At 38.7% G+C, this 14,475-nt stretch overlaps 1 protein-coding gene across 7 annotated transcripts in view; it reads right to left on the bottom strand.

Annotated features, from left to right (window-relative positions):
- LOC108705632 overlaps positions 1–12,842 on the bottom strand; it is a 147,635-nt gene extending 134,793 nt beyond the window's left edge. For 3 of the 7 annotated variants that reach the window (XM_041566159.1, XM_041566164.1, XM_041566165.1), the window contains exon 1: positions 12,292–12,839. The gene's annotated coding sequence lies outside the window, so the exon portion shown is untranslated. Of the gene's footprint in view, positions 1–12,291 lie in introns of all 7 variants that reach the window. The other 4 variants (XM_041566162.1, XM_041566161.1, XM_041566163.1 and 1 more) reach the window with 3 other exon arrangements.
- Positions 12,843–14,475: the final 1,633 nt, after the last annotated feature.

Below are 14,475 nucleotides of genomic sequence, written 5' to 3'. Positions count from 1 at the left end.
GACAGTCAGGTTGGCAAAACAGTCAGGTTAAGTTTTGTAATTACTTACAAAAACAGTACTATCCGTGAAAAAATGATCAACATGACCTATAGGTAACTTTTAATGCAGATTAATAAGAAAATTTTTAGTGTCAGTATCACTTTAAGGAGGACATGATGAGGGAGAAATAAGAGAGCATTACCCTCAAAGTGCATAATATTACAGCTCCGCATCGAATAAATGAGGGGGACCAAGAAAGTGCAGAAAAAGCAACAGAAAGCAGTCACTGCTTTCTTTAATCCGGCTTCAGCTAAAAATTCACGCGAAGGAGCGGACACCGGCGCCATCATGGATCCACGACGCAGCCCAAAAGAAAATACAGTACCGCAAGCCATGGCAGACAAGCTTTCAGAACAGGCACTGGCTACGGCAGCTCAAATCAAAGAGATGCTACAAGACATGAAAAACACACGTTGCTGAGTGATATTAAACAACTCTCCGATGATCAGGGCGATCGCACAGCGCATCTGGAAGACAAGATGTGCGAGTTTGCAGAAGCCCATAATGAGTTAGCAGACTCCTAGAGTAAGACCCAGACGGAATTAGAGTGCCTGTCGGACATAGGAACATCCTACATTTTAGGGACATCCCAGAGTCTGTACTCCCTAGAGACTTGGAGCACCACATTACTGAGCTGCTTAAAGCTGTGTTACCGGATTTACATGCCCTAGAAATGGCGACAGACCACATAGGGTTCCAAAGCCCAGAGCAGCCCCTGATGTCATGTCATGATGCATTGGCCAGATTTGTGTTTATCAAAACAAGAGACAAACTACTATCCCTGGCTCGTAAAAAGAAAACTGGCCAAGACATTATCAGCAACTAGAAATATATATGGACTTATCCCCTGCAACCTTCATAAGACACAAGGCCTTTGCCAAGATCACCAAAATATTGAGGCAAAACAGCATTCCATATCGTTGGGGATATCCAGTTAAATTAATAATTCAGCGTAATGGGACTCCTACACTTTCTACGGTGACTGAGGCTAAAAAAGCTCTTGCCAGATGGGACCTAACAACCATTGATGATCAGGCACTACCTCCAAGACGGCAAACACCTTTGCATACACAGAGGAAAGTCAAAAAGAATGGCAAAAAGTGTGACGTTCTCTTTATCATTTACAGATCTCTCCCACACCAACTCTAGCTTTATGTGACATGTTAACGCCTATGACAAGAGATTAAAATCTTACTCCTACCCCACTGACTCCATAACATCTTAACTGGAGTCGTATAGTGGTTACCAGCAGACAACCGCACAAACCATTTGGTTTACTATGCAATATATGGTTTACATATATGTTCTATGTTTATAAATAGTTAATCATGTTATAGGTTTGGAAATGTTTAGTACATGGGTATATCAGCTTTTTTTTGTGTTTGGCTGTATTGATATTTTAAGGGAAAAGCATGCACGCTGGCAACCGAAATGGTATGCTTTTATTCATTAAACTGTCGGGGTCTAAATTCCCCCAACAAACCTAACTAAATCCTTAATGACGCTTATAAATCAAGAACAGATATCCTGTTTTGCCAGGAAACACATTTCTGCAGAGCAGCCCCCCCCCCCCGTAAATTTTATAGCAAACGCTTTCTACATAATTATCACGCCCAGGCTAAAAACAAATCTAAAGGTGTTTCAATCCTCATATCGTCTAAAACACCATTCCAGTTTAAAGGCATGCATGCTTACCCTGCAGGTAGACACCTGATGTTAATATGTCAGACCCACATATGGATGTCCTTAAAGGTAAAGGGGCTCTATCTCAAAAGCACAAAGAAGCCATGCTAAAGACTTTAATAGTCTACTACATACCCAAGGGTTAATAGATGTTTGGAGGGCGAAAAAGCCTATAGCCAAGGATTTTACTTATTTTTCACCCCAATTCCAAACATACGAGAATAGATGCATTTTTAGCGGATCCCCAAACCACCACTCAAACTACACAAACCTGGATAGAGTTAAGAACATGGTCGGATGATGCACCCCTAGGAATAGAAATTCCAAACAATACTCCTCTTAGTGGTAAACTTCCATGGAGGTTAAATGACAGTTTGTTACTCAGAGAGGAAAACAAGCCTCAAATAGAACAAGTTATCACTCAATATTTTAATCAAAATTCCAATGGAGAAGTCAATCCGCAAACAGTCTGGTTAGCACATAAGGCAGTCTTAAGGGGAGAACTTATATCTCTAGCAAAAAAAAAAAAAAACTAGAGAAGAGACCCAACTACAATTAGAAACCAAAATAAAAGCTCTGGAAAGGCAAGCATTCCAACAAAATAAAACCCCACCTCTGCAAGTAGAGGCTGCATTAAGGCGTAAATTGAATAAAATTCTAGAAGCAAAAACAGCTTACAGACTAAAACTACTTAAAAAATTATTCTATACTAACAGTAATAAAGCAGACAAACTACTTGCAACACAATTAAAAAAAAACGACAAGCCCAGAGCAGAATTTATCTACACAAGGGAAACTAACAGACCCCAAGATCATAGCAGATGAATTCGCCAAGTACTATTCTAACCTTTATAATCTTAAAACGGATAGTACGGTAGTGCAACCAACCCTAGACACTATAAAAATGTATCTCAGCAACCTAACCCTCCCACAACCAACACAATCACAAATAGAAACTTTAAACGCACCAATATCTGAAGAAGAAATTACAAAGGTTAGAAAAAACCTAAAAACAAATAAAGCCCCAGACCCTGATGGGTTTTCGAATAGTTATTACAAAATGTTCTAACATTGTCTAACATCGTTTAACATTGTTTTAACATTCCACATTTAGCTTTACAAGGTTACAAATATGCGTATAAATTTGATTGGAGATTCCTATTTAACCTTTTTAGGCCTGAAGCTGCCCAAGGATCCAGCTAAATTATCAGCCATTATTGAAGATGGTAGAATCAGAATGTGCAAGGTGGAAATCATACTCAATATCTTGGCTGGGCAGGACAGTTTCAATAAAAATGAATATAATACCAAAAATATTGTACTTGTTTAGGACACTTCATATAGCATTACCCCCACTGTACAACCCAGCCATACAACGAATCATTAACAGATTCATATGGGCTAATACACCCCCCAAGTATAGCTTTCTGCTGCTCTCAACTCCCAAGAAGCTCAGGAGGATTGGGAATTCCAAACATAAAATTATATTATATTGCAACAATACTGGAGACGGTGGTGCGCTTACATTCTCCCCCAGGTATGAGAAATTGGGTAGATCTAGAAACAGGTTTTGCTAAAGATAGAAATGTAGTTCAGCTATTTTGGCTGCCCAAACGTAACAGACCTTCCAATGTGACCTTGTTACCAACAACGCAGGTTACGTTGCGCATATCACTGACTCATATTACAGCACTGAGGTACATAATCCCGAATATAAACCTTCAGGAATGGAGCGTCAGAGGGATAACCATTATTGGACACCTTTATTTTGCAAACACTTTGAGGAGATTTGAAGACCTGGTTGAAAAGTTCGAACTACCACCCTCCCAACATTATACACACCTTCAAATAGTACACTTTCTGAAATCTCAGGCTACAAAAGTTGAAAATGTAGGACTGGGTACCAGTATGGAACATCTGCGTGGTAAAGCATGGAACTGTAAAGCAAACATTCTCATTGAAACAATGGCAAAAAATTCTATCAGCACCTAAAGGGGGTACCAGCTGCACAAACCATGTGGAAACGCATAATAAAATTAAACATTGGTGGTACTTCACTCCAAAACATATAGCAACTATAAATCCCCAGTACTATTAACAATATTGAAAACAATGTGGACCAGTTGGAACATTTTTACATATGTGTTGGCAGTGCCCCACAGTGCACCCCTTTTGGACAAAGGTTTGATTTGCTCCATGAGTGGTTAATTCTGAGAGGCCATAAAGCTGCACACTTACTATGAACAAAAACACTGCTAACCAGGTAATCATGCAAAATGCATCAATTAGGGGCAGAATTATTAAAGGTCGAAGTTTTAAAATTAGAATTTCTAAAATATCTAAAACCTGCTGAATTGCTGTTTTAGCCTAAGGTGGACCTCCTAGAACTATTTTTTGGAGTCACTGGTGGAAAATTGAAGGTTTTTTGGAAAAACTTCTAATCAAATTAGACCGAATGCGCGACTACTTTTATTTGTACAATTTGAATTTGATCGAAAACTGACCTATTCAGCCAAAAAAAAAATATTTTTTTTATAAAATTATAATAAATTTCAGTTGGTCTTTTTGAATTCGAATTTCGAAGTTTTTCAAATTCGAAATTCGACCCTTGATAAATCTGCCCCTTAATGTAGCAAAGTGGGACACATGCGGAAAAAGACTTTTGCTTTATCACCTGGGATTGCCACATGCAGCAAAGGGGCAGGTCACTTTATTACCTGCAGGAGAGGATATTCCGCGCAGGTGTTAAAGCATTCAGTCAGTCTGGGCCCTAAGGGTTTTGTGAACACTCATAAAGAACGATTTAAAAAAAAAAAAAAAAAATGAACCAAATATGGAAAAGAAGAAAAAGGAAACAAAACACAAAAAATTTAAAATAAAAGATTTTTGCCTCTATCTCACTAAAAAAGCTAACCATATCAGAGGTGGGTACAGTTGGAAAAAATGGTATACATTTTTCACTCTTACACCCTATCACTGCAAATCCCAAGGCCAATAGTGATGAGCAGATCGGGGGTCAAACCAGCAGGCCCAGATGTGGGTAGCAGACGCTTAACCAGCTGAATTTGTCAACAGCTTGCAGATCTCGACAACAGTGTTCAATGTCTTCCAAATGATTAGGCAGGGTTGGGTGCTAGTCAAGCATTTTTTGATGCACATAGCTCTAAAGGCTACTTCCAGCAGCCAGTATGTGTATATATAAATATATATCCCAAGTGACATTACATTGCATCTGTCAGAGGGGACTTTCTGAAAAAATCAGTTGTGAAAACTCAATATTTAAGCCAATACAGGCCTACTCCACTGTCCTATATCAAAGTTTAATATCACTGGTAAGAAAAGTTCAATGGATAACACAGATCCTTAGCTGTGGTAGCTTACAATTTTTTTACCACTATTGTTAAAGAACTGCTTAATTTCTTAAATGACAAGTCAACCCCAAAATAAAACTTTGCCTAATAAAATAAAACATAAGTCTAAGCAAATTTTCAATGTACATTTATTAAAAATTTTTTTAGTGCTTTTAAAGTTATTTGTTGTCAGGCAACTTTTTATTCTAATGAGAAAATCTGCTCTTTCAAGAATGCCACCTGAAAACAAGATAAAAGAAATCAGATAAGTTTTATTCGCTAACAGGGAGCACCTACATAGATACAGGTTGTACATAAGTGTTCTAAAACTCACACTTATCAGTCACACTTTCATACTCCCTCTTGGGGATTTCCAATTCTCCCTGTGGGGCACCCCAAAAACAATTGCTATTAAAAGCAGCATTTACTTAACTCCTGTTGTTACTTTTTAACCCTTTAAGTGCCAGCAGAATTTCACATTTTGGTTACGCGAATGCCAGCCGTTTTTAAGCATTTTGTGCTCTCTCAATTTAGGGGCATTTTCTGAGGGGAAACCTATAGTTTACCTAGGAAAACTATACATTGTTTTTTTCGGTAGAAACTAAGCTTTCTAAATCTGCCTGAGTTTTCATGTATTTCCACCTGTGCAAAAAAATTTATAGTGCTAAATACCAAAAAAAAAAATGAAAAATTACCATTTTTCATCGTATATCAATTTATACCAGAAAAATATTACATTTTACAGATGAAAATCCAACTGATTTGGAAAGCCTTATGTCTCTCAAACGTGCCAATACCAGATATGTATAGTTTTAGGGAGATTTAGGACTTCTGTACAGCAAAAACTCCCGGCAGTATATTACTGAATTTTGAAAGCACTAAGGCAGAAAACGGCATGCTTTAGATTCCAAGGCAAAAAATCCTGAAACCATAGGTTTACCCCAGAAAACCATACATTTTTGAAAAGTACACATGCTGCCGATTACAAAATGGGTAACTATGTCTCTCTACTCCCAACTACCAAACATAAAAGCTTGTCTGAACATAGCGGTTTTTCAAAATAAAATTCTGAAAAATCATTTCAAAGGTTTTATTTTGCTGCTCCGCATATCCCAAACTATATTAGGTACCAAGAAAAAGCACCTGAAATATGATTGCCAGGGGTCCACTGAACAGTTTGATACCCATTATGCATAGGTTTACCAAAGTATCTGGCATTTACAGACACTGATATGAAGTTAGCACATCCAAATTGTTCAGGACTTTACTTCAGCTACTGAGAAATCAACACATTGACTGCATTTTTTGTGGGGTAAAAACACAGAAATATATGTTTACCCCCCAAACCCATATATTTTTGGAAAGTACACATTCTACAGAATCTAAAATGGGTACCCATGCCTTTCTGCTCCAAACTACTGAGTCGCAAGGCTTTCCAAAAATTGTCGGTTTTGGTGAAATATCTGAAAATTGCCTCAAACCTTCAACTTCCCAGCACCATATCACCCATGTATCATTACGTACTAAGAAAAAGCACCCTAAATATGATTGCCAGGGTTCCTTTGAACATTTTGGTGGCCATTGTTCATAAGTTTACCAAAGTATCTGGCATTTAGAGGCCCCAAAATGAAGTTAGCGCATACAAACAGTCCCGTGGGTAACTTCAGCTAATGAAAAATCAACACATTGACTGCATTTTTGTGGGGTAAAAACACAGAAATATATGTTTACCCCCCAAACCCATATTTTTGGAAAGTACACATTCTACAGAATCTAAAATGGGTACCCATGCCTTTCTGCTCCAAACTACTGAGTCACAAGGCTTTCCCACAATTGTCGGTTTTGGTGAAATATCTGAAAATTGCCTCAAAGCTTCAACTTTCCAGCATCGTATTGTCCATGTATCATTACCAGCATAAAGCATCCTAAATATAAACATAGGGGTCTACTAAACAGTTTGATGCCCAATGTGCATAGATATACCAAACTATGTGGCGCACAGAGACCCCCAAATGACAATAGTTTATATACATTTTCACGGCTGACGCGCTGGCTGCTGCAATATAAGCACCTGGTGTGCGTAATATGCGACATTAGACCCCCCTAACAGTACAGAGACCCCAGAAAACCATATATTTTCAGAAAGTACACATTCTGACAAATCCAATATGGGTAAATAAGTGTTTCTACTGCAAACTGCCAAACTGCAAAGCAATGCTGAACATAACGGTTTTTATCAAATTTCTGAAAATCTTCACATAGCTTGAATTTTACCCCATTATATGCCCCACATTTCGTAACTTATCAGCATAAAACATCCTAAATATGAACGACAGGGGTCTACTGAACACTTTGATGCCCAATATGCATAGATTTACCAAACTATGTGGTGTACAGAGGCGCCCAAATGACAATAGTGTATATAAATTGTCATGGCTGACGCTCTGGCTGCTGCAATATAAGCACCCAGTATGTGTATTTGCATCATAAGACCCCCTAACAGTATGGAGACCCTAGAAAACCATATATTTTCAGAAAGTACACATTCTGACGAATAAGTGTTTCAACTGCAAACTGCCAAACTGCAAAGCAATGCTGAACATAACGGTTTTTATCAAATTTCTGAAAATCGTCACAAAGCTTGAATTTTACCCCATTATATGCCCCACATTTCGTAACTTATCAGCATAAAACACCCTAAATATGAACGCCAGGGGTCTACTGAACACTTTGATGCCCAATACGCATAGATATACCAAACTATGTGGCGCACAGAGACCCCCAAATGACAATAGTGTATATACTTTTTTACGGCTGACGCGCTGGCTGCTGCAATATAAGCACCTGGTGTGTGTATTATGCGACATTAGACCCCCCTAACAGTACAGAGACCCCAGAAAACCATATATTTTCAGAAAGTACACATTCTGACGAATCCAATATGGGTAAATAAGTGTTTCTACTGCAAACTGCCAAACTGCAAAGCAATGCTGAACATAACGGTTTTTATCAAATTTCTGAAAATCGTCACAAAGCTTGAATTTTACCCCATTATATGCCCCACATTTCGTAACTTATCAGCATAAAACATCCTAAATATGAACGACAGGGGTCTACTGAACACTTTGATGCCCAATATGCATAGATTTACCAAACTATGTGGTGTACAGAGGCGCCCAAATTACAGTAGTGTATATAAATTTTCATGGCTGACGCTCTGGCTGCTGCAATATAAGCACCCAGTATGTGTATTTGCACCATAAGACCCCCTAACAGTATGGAGACCCTAGAAAACCATACATTTTTTACAAAGTACACATTCTGACGAATCTAAAAAAGGTAATTACATCTTTCTACTGCAAACTACCAAACTGCAAAGCTATGCTGAACGTAGCGGTTATCAAATTTCTGAAAATCGTCACAAAGCTTTATTTTACCCCATTATGTGCCCCACATTTCGTAACGTATCAGCATAAAACATCCTAAATATGAACGACAGGGGTCTACTGAACACTTTGATGCCCAATATGCATAGATTTACCAGACTATGTGGCGCACAGAGACCCACAAATGGATATATAGTAGATAAAATTTACATAGGCAAAACAAAATAACACAGAACAGTGTGAAATGCAAATATATCACCAAAACCTAGTAAAACCACAAAAATCAATGCTTTTTTTTTTTCACACTAGTGTAATCGGCCACCAGAATTACCGTTTGAATATTTTAGCTGGGCCAAATCGATTATACGGACAGAAACAAGTGAACAACACAAATGCAGAGCTGAAAATGCAATAAAATGGCTAAAAATGCACCAAAATACCCAAAATTGCAATATAACCACCAAAATAACATACAAAAGCTATTGCACAGTACGGTTAACGAATACGCTATACGGAACGACAATAAAACATTTTTTTTTAGCCATAAAAGAGACGATGCGATGAGAAAAGAAAAAAGCCACAAAGCCATATATGTACATATGCGTGTGCACAACGGGTAAATTGCATGTTATTTGCGCGTGTGCAAGTGTACATGGGTGTGAGTGTGTGTGACCCCCCCAATCCCCAAAAATCTATGTGTGAGTGTGTGTAAGTGTGAATGTAAGTGTATATTACTGTAATAAGTGTGTGTTGGTGTGTTTGTGTGTTTTTGTGTGTGTAAATGTTACACTTACCTGGGGTAGATGCATCAGATCGAAGAGAAAGGGCCCCACGCAGCAGATCTGCAGCTCCAACGGTCATCAGGCTTGGGGGGGCAGAGCTGGGCGGAAGTGAAGTGCAGGCAGCAGCAGGACGCATAGGAAACGCGTCCCTGCTGCCGCTTTGGGGCCCCTGGGCGATCGCGCCCCAGGGGCCACTCGATCCCCTGCTCTGCTCGTTGCCTAGGGACAGGGGATCGTGACGGAATGGAGCGAGCGGCTCTAACAGCCGCTCCTCCGCTCGCAAACCTGTAAGTGCTGCAGAACGTAGAATCTACGATCTGTGGCACTTTGGTCCTTTGATCCACAGAACGTAGATTCTACGTTCTGTGGCACTTAAAGGTTTAAACAATGTTGCAGAAATCTTAGTTCCCCAGCAAATACAGGTCTGTTAGTCAGCTGCCTCGTCTTACATTGTTTCAAAGTCTGAGCCATCAGAGCAGAAACTAGAATACATATACAACTTACTTAAAAAAACATAGAAAATTTGTAATGAATGTATATTGCAAATTTGCTTGGAATTATGTTTTCTTCAATTAGACAAGACATTGTTTCGGGGGGTTTTATTCCCTTTTAAGTGATATTCACAGCCCAAAGTCATGGATCACTACTTACTCCTCCCACAAAGCTGTTAACATGAAGCTCCTGGCCTCCTGTCTTGCAGAAAATCCTGACACCACAAATCTCCTCACATGAGACAGTGTCGTCACAACTACACATAAGCAGAGTATTGATTCACAAAGTGGGAGTGATGAGCAGAGACAATGCAACTCAGTTTAGTGCATTACACAATTGGACTAGTAAATGGTGGTTGATCTTTTCCCAATCTTTTGTTTTGTCTGCTTGCACCTCTACTATTACTTTTGTTACAGAACAAAAAATAGAAAAAAGTATTTCTCAGCTCCCAATATTTCCTCTCAGATGTGCTTTAGATTTATGACTTGTTGCCAACAGTACCTGCTGCCATCAGAGCCTCTTGAGACAGCATAACAAAAAAGTTTGGAGTATTTATGCAAACTAGGATAAATTAAGTCATCTTTTTGGTTTCTTTGTACTTTGAGGGTCTCAATATTTTTGTGCAACCAAGTAACAGAATGAGGGCAAATTGATAAAACCAAATATTTTTCCTCTTTCATAGCAGAAATTCCCAGGCCCCCAAAAGGGCATTGGTGAAGACTGATGCTGTTCTAAAGACATGAACAACAACCAGAATCTATCAATCCCTGGCAAGCAATTATTAATTAGGTATATAGACTATTGGTAAATTAAAAAGAAAGTAAAATCCTAAGAAAAAACCTTCTAAAAAAAGGAGGGGAAAAAAGGACAGTTATGTACCTGTCCCCCAGTGGTTACTTACAAACATCATCTGGGACTCCTAAGGAAAATCTCAAAGGAGCTGCAACCAGATGAAAGGTTGCAAAATATATTACTGGACCCGACCTTGCTCTCATACAGACATCAAACCATAAGCTTTTAAGCTTAAGACCTGTTGAAGCTTTATATCAGTTAGCCAATAAATGCTATCACATTGCCACATCTTTTTTTGTTTTGTTTTTCTGAACTATGGCTGACACAGTACAACACTCTCCTACTAGTGAAGATTAACAGACACAAATAAGCATTTAAAGGAAAACTAAACCTCAGCCCATCATCAGCTATCCTCACTGCCCCTCAGCTCACTCCCCTCAACATCTATTCCACTGAAAAGTGCCATCCTCCACTGTCTTCTTGTCCTCTTCTGTTACTTCACCAACAAGGATCTTGGAGGAGCATGTGCAGTTGAATCAGCTTCAACCATGCATGCTCCTGCAAGATCCATGTTGAAGAAAATTACAGATAAGGATCCTAGGATAGGAAAAATTACATGTTTGAAATCCTCCACACGACTCTGCAGATTTATGGCAGGTTGGGACACAACGGAACTTTACTTCAAATGAATTGATGTTGGGAGAAACTTGGAGGGGCGCAGTGAAGGGGATAAAACATGGGCTACTCTGTAAATATGTAATAGAATGTCTAACAAAATAACACAAATCACTAAATGCAAAAAATAAAATCAATGAAATAATATACAAAATGTATACAGGAATACACTGTTTACATGGCAAGAAAACAATATTTTAGAGCAAAAACACACAATACAGTGCATAAAAGGTAAAAAACTGTGTATGTGTAAACTTAAAAATTGTGAATTGTGCATGTATATGTGTGAGCATGCTCACTAGGGTTGCAACCTCGCCCCTTTAAAACCGAAGACATATGGAATACACAGCCTGATCATTTAGATGCATGCTGCAGACTGAACTGATTTATGAGCAGCCATGCATCTAAATTACTTGCTAATTATCCATATAGACTGTGTATTCCATATGTGTTTGGTTTTAAAGGGGTGATGTAGCAACCCTAATGCACACCCACAAATACAATCCACTAATGCGGTACCTTCTTATGCCTGGAATATATTGTTTCAAAAAGACTCAAAAGACCTGTGGCATTTGTATTGTATGATGCTTTACATTTTTATAATATAGCATAGGTGAGTCAAGAATGTGCATAGTGACAATTCTGATAAAACTCTAAATATCACTAATTGTAACAATATTTGCAGTTTTGTATTCAACAAAATATGTAGGGTCCTGCAAAATCAGTTACTATAGGTTACTCTCAAGAATGTAAATGAATACATCTACGTTTCTGTTTTGTAATGAGGCATGTATAATGATATATATTATCATAATAGATATATATTGTTAAAGAAACAAATGCATATGAACAAATCTGATACTGTTGTTAAGAGGTTTCCTCAGTAAAGGTTGCTATTTTGCTCGGGATTTGGGGGCAACTGACTGGCACAGAAAAACAGGAAGGTTTATAATTCTATATGTATCCAACATGATATTGTGCAGCACTGCAGACTACATTTACACGGTAACAATAATTGAGTCAACGGTGTGACAGTGCCATTCCCTGTTCTAATTGTTCCTAAAAAAAAAAAATGCATAAACCAAAACTTACTTTCTTACAATCTATGATATTCGTTTGTGCTTAAAGTTTTGCTGCAACTATCCTCTTAATCCCGACGGGAAAATTTCACACTTCATTACACTAAATAATCGAATGGAGCCGCTTCCAGGAAGTTGTGTTGTCCCGGCTATGCGATCAAGATGCAGGAGGGATGTGACATCACACCAGTACGGAAACGCTTTTAGGACATTCTCAGGAGAAGTCTCCTGTATGCGCTCTCATAAGGAAGTGGAATGCAGGCAGGCTCGCCTGTTGTTTCCGCACATGTTCAGAGGCTGCAGTCACACCTCTAACCTGGCCACTCCCCTCAAGTGTTATTTCTCGGTCCCTCAGCCTTCAGTACTCCGTCCTCGACCGTCTTAAAAGGGTTTCCGTACGGCTTTCTCGTGGGTCAGGACGCAGATGTCATCGTCCATTGCATAATCCATGTCAGCTAGAACATAATAATACAGCATCAGCTCACACCATATATCTCTCTCTCTCCCAGGAGTGACGGCACTTCTGGGTGTCAAAATATGTCACGTACGTGTTAGGCCGGAAGAACGTCCCGGAAATACATGACTTCCGGGAATGCGCTTTGGGTCGGACGGTGGATGGGGTTTATTCTTCTCACAGTTTGAGTAATCCTCGTAAACGTTTGCTGTCCGCCTTTCCAAAATAGCATAAAAACGTTTTGCAGTAATAGCCACTGCTACAAAAGGCTTCCTTATTAAAACTGACTGTTGAGGCAAGTTTGCTGTGACCGAATTGAGAAAATTGTTGCAATAATTCTCTGAGTATGACGAGACTAGTGTGCAAAGTTTTGAAGATGACCACAGACAGATTGCGTTGTTAGACAGTGCCAGTTTTGTAGAGAAAGTAGCACGTCTCAGAGGAAACAATGTAACTCCTATTAATCCAAACGCAAATGGTTATGTGGCAAATTCTTTTTATTAACCAAATGGTTCAAGGTGGAATAAAATGAGGTGTCTGACAAATGACTGTTTCACACGCCCTGGCTGGGTTTTCTTGAAAAGATTCTGGCCTTCATATATATTTATCTTTTTTCCCTATTAATAACATTGGGATCAGCAGGTTTAAACCCTAGCCTTGGCCAGTGTCCAGCAAAATTTTAATGCTGGCCTTTCCCTGACTAAGCTTGCTATTGAGGACATGTTTGCAAATGGCCTACAATTTTCTGTGATTTTCTTATGTTAGCTGTAGTCATGAGAAAGCTTTCCATTCAACCACAGCTAGCGTTGCCACCTGGCCTGTATTTTACTGGCCTGGCCAGTAAAAATGATGGTTGATTCCAATGTTCTTAATAGGGAAAAAAGATAAATATATAGGAAGGCCGGTAATTTTTCCAGAAAAGTTGACAACCCTAACAACAACCCAAATAGTTATTCCTTCCCCAGCCATGAAGGCCACATTTACAGTAACAAAAATCGCTCCAGGGAGACATAAATTGAAATAATTTTTTAAAAATGTATCACTGTTCACTGTTTTATCAGGCTTGGCTAGTAATCTCAATAGTAAAGTTTATTTGCGGCATGAAGGAAAATGCAAGTGAGTCGAAATAAATATGAAAATAAATTGTTTGTGTCGTTGTATTCCTGTTCCTGCTATGAAGTAATAAATGTTTTATCTAAAAACAAGGTAGTTTGAGATTTGAAAGGAAAAAAAATACTACAACTGTGACACAAGTTGTCATGTTTTCTAGAAGAGCCACTGTGACATATCACACTTTTATAACAAAATTCAAAATTTATAACAAAATTTATAACAAATTCAATAAACTTAGAACATAGACAAGTAGGTTTCCAAAGACCTAAATGTAGTCTAAACATATATTTCAATTAGATTTACACATTCCTTGTTTAAATATCTATATTATGGACAGCTAAGAATAACTTTAGAGGTTTTGGCTTCTTGGGGCCCTTACACACCCTGGGCACCTCAGGAGTCGCTGGGGCTGCATGCCAGGCTAGTGTCACATGTTGATGTCGGGGCAGAAGAGTATTGAGTTATCTCCAGCATATATACACTGCTGGAGAAAATGCAATGTGGCCCTAAGCATCACAGCTACACTAGAACCTGACTTGCAGTGCCTGTTGACATCACTAGCATTATCATGTCACTGTTTCGAGAAAGTATTATGAATGCTCCTTCTATCTTGGCTGTTTGCCACAGACT

Source organism: Xenopus laevis, chromosome 6L, assembly GCF_017654675.1.
Source record: "Xenopus laevis strain J_2021 chromosome 6L, Xenopus_laevis_v10.1, whole genome shotgun sequence".
Classification (NCBI taxonomy): Eukaryota; Metazoa; Chordata; class Amphibia; order Anura; family Pipidae; genus Xenopus; species Xenopus laevis.
This window is presented reverse-complemented; position numbering and strand designations above follow the sequence as displayed.